The 14,500-nt window shown below is 32.8% G+C and overlaps 1 long non-coding RNA gene across 1 annotated transcript in view; it reads left to right on the top strand.

Moving 5' to 3' along the window:
* Positions 1–14,009, top strand: part of LOC143240466 (uncharacterized) — a 40,246-nt gene extending 26,237 nt beyond the window's left edge. Inside the window, exon 3 of the long non-coding RNA XR_013021770.1 lies at positions 13,413–14,009. This is a non-coding gene — a long non-coding RNA (uncharacterized LOC143240466). The remainder of the gene's footprint in view (positions 1–13,412) is intronic.
* Positions 14,010–14,500: the final 491 nt, after the last annotated feature.

Here is a 14,500-nt window from a genome sequence, read left to right as displayed (position 1 = left end):
ATTACACAATGTTGTCCTATTTATGTTTTATAAGTCCTACTTATGTTTTATTTGCCTACTTTGTAGTTGCAAATGCAACAAATATCCACACATATTATTTATCTTAAATGTAAGTTAGAAGAGTAAACTAGATGTTGCTATAGGTTAGCCTTTGTAATTGAGTTTATTTAAGTACATTTATGTAGGTATTCTTAATGGAAATGTAAAGAAGTGATTCAAATAACGCCCAACAAAAATTATAGTTTTATATCAGTACTATAATTTCCTACGAAATATGAGACACTTGTTTACATAAACATGCTATTAACTTAATAATCAGTGATGACAAGAAATCGTTGTTCGCTCCTCTACATAAAAATTTTCTCAACCCAAACCAGCCATTTTTACATATATATGCTATTAACATAACCAGGAAAGTTAATCTGTACTATAGTTCTATCTTTAATGGAGATTTACTGCGACTATTTGTAAGTTTGCTTTTGGTATAACTGGTCTTACTTGTTAGTTCAATAGATTATAAGAGAAAACTATATGAAATAAAAGGATGAGTTAGAAAAAATTTCGACTCAAAATTTAATATGAAGATGGGTTGTTACAATTTATTATGGAATGAAGCAGTTTAGGACAATTGGGCAAGTTTCCAGAGGAAGTGAGTTGACCTGGAGTAAAGATACATCAGAGACGTTAAGTAGGATAAATTTGGATCGAAAATATGTCGTAGAAGTTAAGTAGTTTGGATTATGATGTAATATACATGCAAAAGACTATATAGATTAGATTTTATTCGGAGATGCACCTGAAAAATGGAGTGAGTACGTTAAGTTTTTATCACAGATACTTCTGAAGAGTTTGATTTTCTTAGAGAATATGAGTTTTAAAGATTAATGTATAATTAGGTTTCAGTAACAACAGTAGATGAAAAACATGAAATTAACGTTAAACTAAGAATTAAATTTATAAAATCTGTTTTTTTTTTAGAATAAGATTAGAGTTCAACAGTAAGAAGAAGTGGTTTAACTGGACAACTGACAATTAAGTCTTATTAGACTTGGGCCAAATGTACAAGCTTTGATATTTCATATCGGCAGTTCAGAGCAAAAATAATTTCAAGATTAATTCAGTCTTAGGAAATTGGCCTGTCGAAAGATTTACAATTAAACACCTTAACCACGCGTTCTTTAAGAGATTATCACATGTATTATGAAGTTCTATTTTAAATGTATTATTTCATAACATGATAAAAAATATAAAATATTCCAAATATTTAAAGTTGGCCTTTTTTCGTCCAACATGTACAATATTAACTTTCACCTGCTACATACATGTGACGTCGTATTTATTTGTTAATTTAACACACACATATTTAATTTGCTATTTACGTTTTGTCCATATCAAGAAACCAAACTTTAGATTTTAGTATTGTAAGCTAGTAAATTAACCTTCACCTAATAGGGGACATTTCTTCAATGACTGATTTATATAATCGTAATTTAGATTTCGTATTTATAGTTGCTTATTAGTTTAGAATTTTCTATATAGGTGTTGATAAATTTAAAGTTTTATCTACAGCTGTTGTTGTTTCGTCCTAACACCTGAAATACACAAATGTATCTGTGTGTCTATATATGAGAATTTCTCGTCAGTCTGTCTGATGTAGTAAATTGTTGCGAGAACCTCACTGAATCAATTTCGATAAAATCAAACGAACTGTTCGAGTTTGTCAGATGTTTACATTTTGTCGCACTAATTTCGCAAATAAATTCTCAAATCATCAATGAGGTCTGTAATGTGAATCGGTCGTCAAACAAGAGTGATGTTTAATGACGTTCACATCATGGGTTATCCTTACATCAAACAACTGGTTCATGTGTCACACAGCTCAATATAGTAGAGAGGGTTGACCAAACCCCCATCTATAGTATTAATTTTCAAGCTCCAATAACTTTATTAATAAGTATGTATTATTAAATATAAAAGCAATGACACTACAAAAGAGTTTATACATAATTGCAAAAAATATCACGAGAAATAAATTCTGTTGTTGTAAATTACTTTAACTCCCAAATTCTTATCTTTTCTACACACCCTTCATTGGCGATGTGGTCTTCTTAGTGCAATATATATTTTAAAAAAAATGTTTTTCCTCTTTACAAAACTAACTATACAGAAATGTTCAAGAAAAGTAGATGAACTCACTTCTTTTCATGCAAAATACACAAAATACAGTAACAATTAGTTAGATTAATTGCTATATTGACAGCATTTTTGTTCATGTTTTTGTGTGACGAATATATTATTAGGGACATGTCGAGCAAAGCCATGAAGTCACGAAACTTACTGATAGTTCTAAGTGTGTTGGATAATACGCATGATACAATCGAGTGCCTATTTTAACAGCGTACTGGTTTTAGAGGAGATTAGCTAACTTAATACATCTCAGGTTTCATTACGCTGTTTGTAAAGGTATATTGCCATTATAGGACTAAAATGTCAACTTCACAAGTTGAATTTTATTTATGAACACTGCAACTCTGTTTCCAATAACCTATTTTTTATTATTTATTTGCTTTCCTATTTTATTAGGAACAAGTACGAAATTCCTACAACTGGTGTCGGATGGTAGATTTTACATATGAAACATTATGGGCTTGATTAGTTTTATCAGCTTCTTGTTAGATTTTTGCAAATAACATCTTGTTTCTTAAACTATTTAAAAACTTCTCACAGACATCTGAGGGTCGCGGGTTCAAACCCCCGTCGCACCAAACATGCTCGCCATTTCAGCCGTGAGGGCGTTATAATATGACAGTCAATTCCACTATTAGTTGGTAAAAGAGTATCCCAAGAGTTGGCGGTGAGTGGTGATAACTAGGCAGATAGCCCTTTAGTAGCTTTGCGCGAAATTCAAAACAAACAAACCAATAATCTCACAGAACATCACCAGACAACATACTTAAAATCTACAAAACGTACATTAGACCAACAATAGAATATGCATCACCTGCCTGGATTAACATAGCACCCACACATGTACAGAAACTTCAACGTATACAAAATTCTGTACTAACTTCAGCATACAAAGTACCACGCAGCACCTCAACCACATTCATGCACAAGTATGCAAACATAGATACAATAGCTGAAAGACTCTTGCATAATTCTCTAAAATATTTCAATAAGAATTGGCATAAAAATGACTTAATGTGTGATCTCGACAGATATCACGTACATGATGTAAATGGTCCTAAATACCTCTCCCCTTTTAACATATATTTAAGAAATGTAACACAAGCTGGCCACTATGCACTAGACACTTAGTCCTTGTTTCTTTTTATTTTTATAATTATTATTTTCTTTTTTAATCATTATTTTTTTATTATTTTATTTTTTTCTCTTTTTTGAATTATTATTCAAGTATTGAATAATAATAATTATTACTACTTTCTTTTCTGTGTGTGTGTTTGTGTTACTACAAGTAGTAGTAGCATTCTCTCAATCGAGAAAAAGGATAAAAATACAAAAAAAAATATATATATGAAAATACAAAAAAATATATATATGGAAAAAAAATTAAATGAAGAAAAAAAAAACTTCTTGTTCGTCCATGCATGGACTGAGCCCTGAAATGGACCTGAGTATGATGTTATACTTTTACTCTGGCCCAAAGCTTTAAAAAAAAAAAAAACCCTAGAGACAGACGCTATAATCGTTCGGGAGGGAGGAAGAGGTCAAATGTACCTGACCCTCCTGGGTATTTAACAACATCAATACCCAAATACCCACACAGTCAAACAGACAACGAATTCAAATATTTCACATTCAAACAAAACTAGATAACTAAACTTTCACTTACTTTCTTCAAAGTATTCAGATAAACATAAGAAAAAAATAACCAAAAGGAACTTTCCGCTAGCCATGTCACAAGGGAAGTTAAGTTTCAGTAATCACTTGTTATAAATACAGATAAGACAAACAACAATAGCGTGAACCACTTACACGTAAGGTTGTAAGAAAAACAGCTTATAGTAAGTTTATGTTATTATTTTGTTTAGTTTTAATAAGTTTTATAGATCAATATGTACTTGTAGAGACAAATTTATTTATTTGTAGAAAAGTTAGAGCATCCAAACATTTCTCGTGTTTAAATAATTTTCTCATATCTTGCGCGAAACAAAAACAGATCTACTTCTGTATTTTGATTTAATTTCTTGTTGTACGCTTACACTTACCTTTAACACAGTTGATCCATAATAGATTTCATTTAAAAGAGTAAAAAATATATTACGCTTGAAATAATTTAATATGTAATCAGTTTATAAAATTTTTTTCTAAATATTACCTTTCTTTCTGTTTCGCGTATAATTCTTATTTGGTATCAGAAATGATTATTGAAAAATTTAGTTTAAGGCTGTTTCAAATTAAAATAATTTTGTTCTCGTACTGTTTTGTTAATCTTTCTATTTGTCGTGCTTGTTCGTAAGTCTCAGACCATTTATCTTATTAAAACTTGTATAACATTTTTTATCATCATTTTCGTAATAGTTTACTTTAGTGAGCTCCCATGGCTTTTCTGCTCTGCGGCCTCTGCCTTCCTACATCTTCATATTTATTCAAGTGTTTCAGTACAATCTGAATTTCTCTTCTCATGTTGTCACCTAAGCAAAAAATACTTACTTGGCCGCGAAAGTCGAGAAATCTAACTAAGCGTAAAGTGCCTTGTCCTTTCTTCTCTAATGAACCTTCTCTTTACCCTTATATAGAAAACTAAAAAGGAAAATCGCGACTCTGCAATTCCTGAGGAGGAACATAATAATGAGAGCTGATACGCCACGATCCGAAAAAAAAAAGTTCTTTATCAGCAAAAGACAGAAAAAAAATGTTCTCAGTTTTACCAACATTAAGAGTCATGTCACTTGTGTTTGAATTTAAACTTTGAAAACTGAATATCGTAAGAGCACTACACTGTTTTTGGCGTACTGGAGTTTAATACGATAAAAGAAAAAGTATGATTATGTGTAAAGAAATGATTTTGGTTTGTTTAATACTTCTCGAAGAGCGATCCTTGCAAATACGATTCAATAGTACCAACGGCAAGCTATGGTTATCTAATAAAATAATGGGATTCTAATGTCACTTTTACAACGTTGTTACAACCTTGATGCTCGAAGAATAATTTAAGATAATTTTATGGACTCTCGAATTCTCAGTCCAGCTCGCTAATACTAGGACACGACCATTTCTGTATCGAAATTGTCTTCATTACCTTATCCTCCATAAACATAATAAATTACGACAGAAAAAAAGCCAATAATTACACTGCCATAGTAAAGGAAATAAATTTGATGAAAGGAATAAAAGAAAAAGTATTTGAAAATTACTATACATTTATCTAAAACACTCGCACACGTGTATATGAACCACCCGTTTCACAGAAAACTGTGCATATATGATTACAACTGGAAGACCACTGAAATGTTTAATATTTGAGTTCACTAAAGAGCGGCATGGGGAAGGGTGAGTTGGAGAGCATATTTGAACCCCATATCTTCTCTGTGAATTATGCCAGTTGTCCGATTTTAATTGGTGGGCCGCTGGACCGATCGGCAGCAAACCTGGTATGTGCTCTCAGAGCCCCGGAGAATGACAAAGGAAAGAGGGAATCTGCATTCGGATTTTGCGCTGACCCTCCTCGGTCTCTTCCGTGCTTTGAATGGGTAAATTAGTTTGTATGTGCTTATGACTACCTAGGCACATATGATACAACTTTATACACCACTGACTTATAACTTAAAATTCTACTCAGAGCGGCTACTTTGTTGTTTGAGATGAATTGAAGCTCATAAAGAATGGTGTTTTGTGCACTGACGCAGAAAACAAATATTTGTGTGAGAGCATTATAAGCTATTACTTTACTGGATGCTTGCGAAGTTTGTGAATGTAATTGAAGCTCCTTTCATTTACGCTATAATGAAGTGTTATTTACCTTTCATGTTCAGACTTGCAAAACGTTCAATTACCATAGTGTACTGCTTTAACCGAAGAGCTTTACTAGAGGAAAATTACTGGAGAGACAGTCCTCTATCAGGAAAACTAGATACTGGAGAGAGACACAATATTTATTTTTGATCATTAAAGCAAATGCCTGCATTAAACTTTGTGGAAAACAAACAACGTACCACGTCCTTTGTTTTGTTTTACGCTGTATTTTAAAGACTGCATTAAAATATTACGTTGATAAGAGAATAATAAAGACTTACCAAAACCTAGTAATGATAGTAACTTTTTCTAATTTGTAAACGCACCTTTAAATACTGCATCCTTTAGGAACTTCATGAAATACCTTAATAATACAAACGTCATAAAATATTGAAAAAAATATATATTGAGAAACGAAAGACAGATTGACAGATTATGGAAATTCTGGAACTATATAAAATATACTACGTGTTCAAATTGCATCAAGTCAGTATTTTTCAAAACTACTACCTTCAGATACGCAAAACGTTTTGCCTTTTGTAATGAAAATGAATGATTTCTTACCGAAACCTCAGAAAACATAAGACTTAGGACAGAAAAAAAATGTACTAGGAAATTTATTGTTATGAAAATAAGGCCGTTCAAAGGGATAAACGCCGAATTTGTATGAAAATTGTTATAGATTCATGTAAAACATATATATGTATATAATTCATCACTTAAACATGTGTGTGTGCCCGCTTAGGAGTTGAAAACCACATGTTAGCATTCTTTGGTCTCACGTGGACAACGAGACGCCACAAAAAACAGATCGTTTTAAGAAAGAGAATGTTAGAGCTCCTACCAACCTAAATTGTCCGTCAATCACAACATAAAAGTGTGTGGAAAAAGGTGATTTATAATTTCCAAGACGTGAATATCACTTTTACTAAATAACATTGGAAAACAAAGGAACGAGATGAACTTCGAGAACCACGAACAACCAGAAGGAGACCTGAAGCAAGACGTACCCAATCCATAGGAGGCAAAGTATGGCATCTTTTAGCAGATAAGAATCCAACAATAGAAGATCACTTCCAAAAAACATCCACATTTCCTGGGTAGCAATATGTACTATAATCAAGAAGAATCTCCTTCTGGGAAAGCGACACTAGTCACGTTTACACAATTTATTTCTAAAACAAAATTAACTACGACTATGACGTCAAGCGTGGCAAGGCATAATGGTTAACTTGCCACAGTGTGAAACCAAGCGATGAATTGTTCGCGTCCCGTTGCCGCAAAAGCGCGTCCCGTGCTTTGAAACCGTAGGTGTTATAAGAAAGACAGTCGCATACTATTATACATCAAACAAGAGTAACCCAGTAGTTAGTGGTGGGTGATGCAATTAACATGCGGCTTCCTTCTTGTCTGTCAGTTCAAAATTGGGAGCAGCCATGTGCAGGTAATTTGTGTGTATGTGTATTTCCTTATAGCAAAGCCACATCGGGCTATCTGCTGAGTCCACCGAGAGGAATCGAACCCCTGATTTTAGCGTTGTAAATCCATAGACTTACCGCTGTACCAGGCGGGGACTAATTTTTGTGTAGCTTTACCTAAATAATTCTAAACAAAAATATCAGTAATGTTATGGGTTATGTATAACTTTTAAACATGTGATAAGTGTAAGAATTTACCTCTAAAACACATTTAACGCAACATTTTGTTTCATTTCTTTTACTACATTCATCGGACAAATTCGTGATATCTACTTTTTGAACTTCATACACATAGTATTACAGAATATAATGGACACAAATTTTTCGGTGCATCTGATAATTAATGGTTACCAAAATCAAACAAATTTCCGTGTCTTTGTTATTATGTGCTTATAATCTAAGTTTCTCGGGAAGTTACGAGCTAAGTATCAGAGCATTTGCTCATTTTGTTATTCATTTACTGTGTTAGACATCAGTTAAGTTCTGGTACTGAAAGTATTGACATAAAAAATTATACTGTTAGACATAAATCAAATGTAAATATCATTTTGTATGTCTAATATCCTACACTGATTAAATGATGATAAACAAAATACATCACCCATAAATATTTATTTATTTTTATTGTTTATTTCTTATCATAACACTTGCCGAATAAGTTCCAATTCATAGCGAAACTTGTTACAAAATGTTTCAAATATTAAGATATTTTCGTGTAAGACTTGTTACCACAATATCTGCCTGAGAAGCTCTAGTTAAAGTCATAAGTGGCTATACAGCTTTAAGCTCAGGTATTAAGTATCCGTAAGAAACACATTTCTTTTCTCCTACAAAAACTTTGAAGAAATGATATAGACGTACATTGTTAGTTGGAAAACCAGACCACCAGAAGAACGACTAAATCAACTACAGGCCATTCACCCGGGTGTTTCGTGATAAAAGACGTAACAAGCAACATTATTGCAGGGATCATAAATTCTGTTGAGAAAATAACTGCCGGTTAAGATTTTTTTTTCTTTTACAAGATATCTAGAAATAGATTCAAACTTAATCAATTAATTATAATATACTAACAACTAGCAGTAACTATTGTTTTTTTTTGTTTGTTTTTTGATTTTCGCGAAAAGCTACTCGAGGGCTATATGCGCTAGCCGTCCCTAATTTAACAGTGTAAGACTAGAGGGAAGGCAGCTAGTCATACCACCCACCGCCAACTCTTGGGCTACTCTTTTACCAACGAATAGTGGGATTGACCGTCACATTATAATGCCTCCACAGCTGAAAGGGCGGGCATGTTTGGTACGACTGGGATTCGAACCCGCGACCCTGGACTACGAATCAAACGCCTTAACATGCTTGGCAATGCTGGGCCAAGCAGCAACTAGAAAACACGCTACTAGTTGTTAGAAGCTAAGTATTATTTCTTTAATTAATAAACAACACATGTCAGGAAACTAAATGTTTGGAAGTTTATACAAAACATATGATTACAGTTGTTGAATTATTCTGTTTCAATCATTCAGAGTTGTGCCTGAATGTTTCAAAATGACGAACTTGTGCAAGTTCTGTGAAATTTACACTTAAGATTTGAATAACGCACCAGAAACTGGTAGATAGATATATAAATTGAAATTACAAATGTGGCATTTAATTAAAACCTGTCTAATTTAGCCAAAACCATATATCAACTCCAGACAGTAAGAAACCCATGGCGAGTTACGAAATACTTCTCGCTGAATTTCATCAAACATTTCTAAGACCATTATTTCTTCTTGTGGATCGGTTAATTTCACTTAAGCCTTCACGAAGATAAAAAGGGAGGGGCGTTTATTACACTGCTGCCATGTTTTCGGCAATCTTCCAAGTCAAGAGTAATCAATAACTTCGAATTTACTTATCTTAAGGAAGGTAATTTTGTTGTAAAATACGATTTAAAAACAAAATAAACAGTTTGATGTTTTATAGCAAAATGCACACAGTGAAAATGGGCGTTGCTGGAAGAGGTAGGATAGTAGACTTACTTGAAGAGGTTTATTGTAACTAATCTTGCGTCCCCAGCTGATACAGCGGTAAGTCTACAGATTTACAACGCTAAAATCAGGGGTTCGATTCCCTTCGGTGAACTCAGATGGTAGCCTGATGTGGCTTTACTATAACAACACACAACAACAACTAATCTTGGTTAATCATTGTTACTGTGAAGAAACTGAAAGATGAAATGCTAAATAAGAGTTGTTTGTTTTTGTTGTCATTCCAAACTGGTTCAATTGAGTCACTGAGTTAAACATCAATACAGTGTTTAGTTAAATAACTCAAATTAAATGTAAGATACAATAACACTTTCATTTCTAGTAAAAAAATTGTATTTTGTTTGTTATTTTAAACAGGTTTTACAGAAAAATATGTTTTCAGAGGACACATTATGAAATTTATTTCTGAATCTTTCGGTAAAATATTGACATAGTACAGCTTCTCTGCCCTGGCTGTCCTTGAATTGTGAAGTGACAGCTGTAGACATTCAGTCTATCGTAATCAGCTTTTGGAACACCGTAAGTGTTCATATAGTGCAAAATGCAAAGTATAGCACTCGCATGAACGCTAATGCGATGATTTCATATCATTTATCTGTCTTTTCTACTAATAACGCTACTTCTTCAAAAATAAGTTTATTGATGATTAAAAACTGTTATTCAAGTATTTTCAGTCCAGTTCGAGAAATATTTTATCTAAACCAAAAACAGCACGACCGTAAAAAAAGAAAGCCTAGAAATAGAAAGATAGGAACTAAAGGATGTGATATTAAAATTTAGGTAAGCATTGTATACCTATTCTTCATGTATTACTACACTGGTTTGGATGTCATTTCTGGTTTCACATATTTGAGTCACCGTCTTTTTATTTCACAACTGTGCTGCTTTAGGCTTAGTGATTGTAACAGATATCATCACACCTTTTTAGGTTCAACAAAATCTAAAACATACATATACAAATGTGAGCTATGGATGCGTGGATTTTACACATACACGCACAGATTTATCACGTCAAGCAGTATTTAGTCTATATATCAGTTGAATGTCAACCATGCAAAAGCCATGAAATATAATGAATACTTTCAAAGTGGCATAATATTATATTATTCATTACATATAAGAGAAACTATCACATGTTGAAGGGACAGTGACCTAGGCAGTAAAACAAGATATGTAAATTATTTGCTGTTGTAAGCCTGGACACCCTAGTCAACTGAGATCCGATAAAAATCGGATAACAGCCGATTTGTATTCCGCTTGTAAATCCAAGAATCGAATGGAGACCCATTAAAAACTAGATAACAGTCAGTTTTCAAGTTTAAACAACGGAAATTATTGTAGTTAATTTCTGAACTATTTGTCTGAGAAAAAACATCTTTCAAAAATCACCGTTCTTTTCACTGTAATAACTGAACGTTGCTTGGTTTGCACGAAATTTTGTACATACACAGAATGAATAGGATGTTAAAGGTGTTCCAATATTAATTAATGTTTTTAATTTTTTTAAATTCTCTGCAATTTGGTGCGTGGAAGAAAATGACGACTAATAAAACAGACGAAAGTTAGCATCCCATATATCATTTTTGGTTGCACGGATTGCCTCGAAATTTGGAATGTGAAAGAAACAAACTAAACAACAATACAAATGGAAAATTTAGTAGCGTTCATTAATGGCGTAAAGAAAACTGAAAATCGTAATTCATTGTTTCCTGTAAATCACACTGTTTGATGCGCTTCCCTAATTTTTGTCTTGGTCGCACGACACACTAGCGTGTCTTGTTTATTTTGTTTATGTGCCTCTTACGAGACTTTTCTACAATACCTAAAATACGTGAAGCTTTCAAAATGTAACACAATATAAATGTAACAATATGTGTAAAAGTTATTAGCCGTTATAAAATCCTAGATATTATTCTAATGATATTTGTACATTATCGTCACTGTTTGGTGCAAGTAAAAAATAATTACAACAGAAGAATTCCACACAAGGTGAGAAATTAAAGAATGAAATGATTAAACATTTGAATGGTATGTGGAACAGGAATTAATGTGGTGGCAAATAGAACAATACGATTGTATATATAAAACAACTTAAACCAGTATGGAAAACAATACAGTTGCATATACAGAACAAGTTGAAACACAAGATAGTATGAGGGAATACAGAATAACTGCGGATTACGTACAGAGATTTAAAACTAAGAACACAACTGTGGCACTTAGAACAATACTATGAAACTGGAAACAGTGTGATACATTTAGGAGAATACACTGGAACTGAGAATCTGACAGAACAAGACAACAAGAATAAACAGAAAAATCAGGGAATCAACATCAAATCAAAGTGCAACAAATACTGCGATAAAAATTATATACTTTTTATTGCGAACCTTAAAAGCCATTTGAATTAATCCTTTATATTTGAAGCAACTCTCAGCGTTTTGAGTAACGAATAGAATGCTAATAAACGGTGATCTTTAATGTTTGCTTGTTACGCTTTAATTGATACAAAAAGAATATAGTTAACAAACATATCTGGACATTATTACAATACCCGTAAGTTCTCTTCGGGCCCCGGCATGGCCATTTGGGTTAAGGCGTTCGACTCATAATCTGAGGGTCGCGGGTTCGAATCCCCGTCGCACCAAATATGCTCGCCCTTTCATCGTGGGAGCATTATAATGTGACGGTCAATCCCACTATTCGTTGGTAAAAGAGTAGACCAAGAGTTGGCGGTGGATGGTGATGATTAGCTGCCTTCCTTCTAGTTTTATAGTGCGAAATTAGGGACGGCTAGCGCAGATAGCCCTCGAGTAGCGTTGCGCCAAATTAAAAACAAAGAAACAAAACAAGTTATCTTCGGATGAGTTTACCGATGTAAAACTTTTTCCAAGTGCTGCTTGTTCTTTATGTCAAGCGCAATAAATAATAATAAAAAGTAAGTTTTTTTAAATCTTCAAATCTACTTGAATTTATATGTAAATGTAGCGATTTTTATGGCAAAAACAATCTATAAAATTTGTACATCTGCTTCGGCCCTTGTTTCTTACATTAATAAACATTTATCAGAAATGAAGAATGTTTGACTATTTATGGTATTGAAATAACTGTGAGTAGTCAAGTAGTTAGCGTAATGAGTAACGAATCGAAAGGCCCAAGGTTCCAGTCGCGGTATGCTGCTTAAATCACTCTACAGTTTGAACTATGATAGGCGTTATAACTGTGACAGTTAGTTAAGAATAGTAGTCTAGGCCTCGGTCCTGGCAACTGGACGCATTCCCTAATTTCAGTAATTAAAATAAAACTATAAACTAGCTGACCACTTCGGATCAAAATATCAAATGCAACTAATTAATTTTTTGCTGTACCAGAGCTAAAACACCAAAAAATAAAACTTCCTAAATTATTCAATAACTCGAACGATTTTTATTATTTTATATCTATTCTGCCAATTTCATATCTAATTCGTGCTTTTACAGTTACTCAAAAAGAAAGCACCAGTTCTCAAACTTTTAATGATACTCCCGGTTACACTTCTGGCACTCGCTCTTGGCTCTCCGGTGATTGACGATCTAGGTAGCTTCTTTTAGTGACTAGTAACAAAATCGCAACTTTTGTTAACGTCTCTTGAGAATCAAAGATAATAATAAAAAAGAAGCAACTATGAATAAGGGTTAAAATAGGATCACACTGCACTAGAGGGTAAAATAACTTTATAGCAGTTCTAGTGCAGAAAGATGGTCATAATATAAAAGTATAAAAACTGAAACTCGCACATTAAAACAAAGACTTAGATTCGATTGGCTGAACAAACGCTTGCCGTTTATTTGTTGAAACTTTTCCAAGGTTTTATTTTATTCATATTTCAAACGAATAATCGTTCATTAATAAATTATATGTATTATTCATTTGTTTGTTTGCTTTTCAGAACAAAGCCACCTGAGATAGTTCCTATGTGCACTGCAGGAAATCGAACCCCGAATTTGAGCATTATACCTCTGTAACCTTACCGATGTCCCACCGGCAGACCTGTACGTTTTAGTTATATAAAATCAAAATATTTTGTTTTACTTTTTTAATTAATTAATAATTAATGCAGTAAAAGTAATTTTGCGGCTATTTCAATATTATGTTTGAATGCGAGTGTTGTGACAATTGTCCTCCGGTGTATTATCGGTAATTTTATAAAATTACTACCCTAGAGTACAGGGTTCACTTCCCCTTGTTGGACGGAGTACAGGTAGTCTGTTGTGTAGTTCTGTGCTGAAGTAACAAAGACAACAAACAAAGAAGTAATAACAACCAGAACGTTAACATCATCATTCTGTTAATTAAAACCGGCACAAGGCACGAGTCCATTGTTTTTCTTCGATCACATTTATTACATATTTGAGAAACGTTTTAATATAAGTAACACTGCACGGTAATTTCTTGTGATAAGGATTTAATAGTTTCATAGCATAAATTAAAAAAAACAAACTCAAATCAATTTTTATTTTACTTTCTTTTAACATTGTCTACGTTATTAACTATGATACAATATTGTTAATGTTTGAAGCTAAAGTTTTTCAATCTGCGCAAAAAACACCGTATTTTTAAAAATATATATATATGTAAATCTTTTGCTGAATCCTGGCTAATAATATTTATGTTGAGCTTTTCCAAGTTATTTTAAAAATTAGTGTTCGCTTTATATACCTTCTTTTTTAACCCTTTTGATTCAAGAACGATATTATATAATGAATTATTACTTAGCTGTGGCAATACTGTATTATATAAAATATCAATCAGGTATGATAAAACTGCTAATGAATGGATACTCATAAAATAAAGATGTTTGTTGAATTTTTACCAGTTTGTTATAAACATGTCGGAAATGTTAAGAATCAGCAACAGAAGTTGTCAGAACGAAACACAACTCTTCTACTTTGTAAACGAAGTCCAATTATCTTCCAATTTTTATACAGAAGATAATTGAATGGCATGTGATTGTATATATGTAAGGGTGTTTCTCTA

Source organism: Tachypleus tridentatus, chromosome 13 (assembly GCF_004210375.1).
Source record: "Tachypleus tridentatus isolate NWPU-2018 chromosome 13, ASM421037v1, whole genome shotgun sequence".
Lineage (NCBI taxonomy): Eukaryota > Metazoa > Arthropoda > Merostomata > Xiphosura > Limulidae > Tachypleus > Tachypleus tridentatus.
Note: the sequence above shows the minus strand (reverse complement) of the source record. Positions and strands in the feature narration are given on the sequence as shown.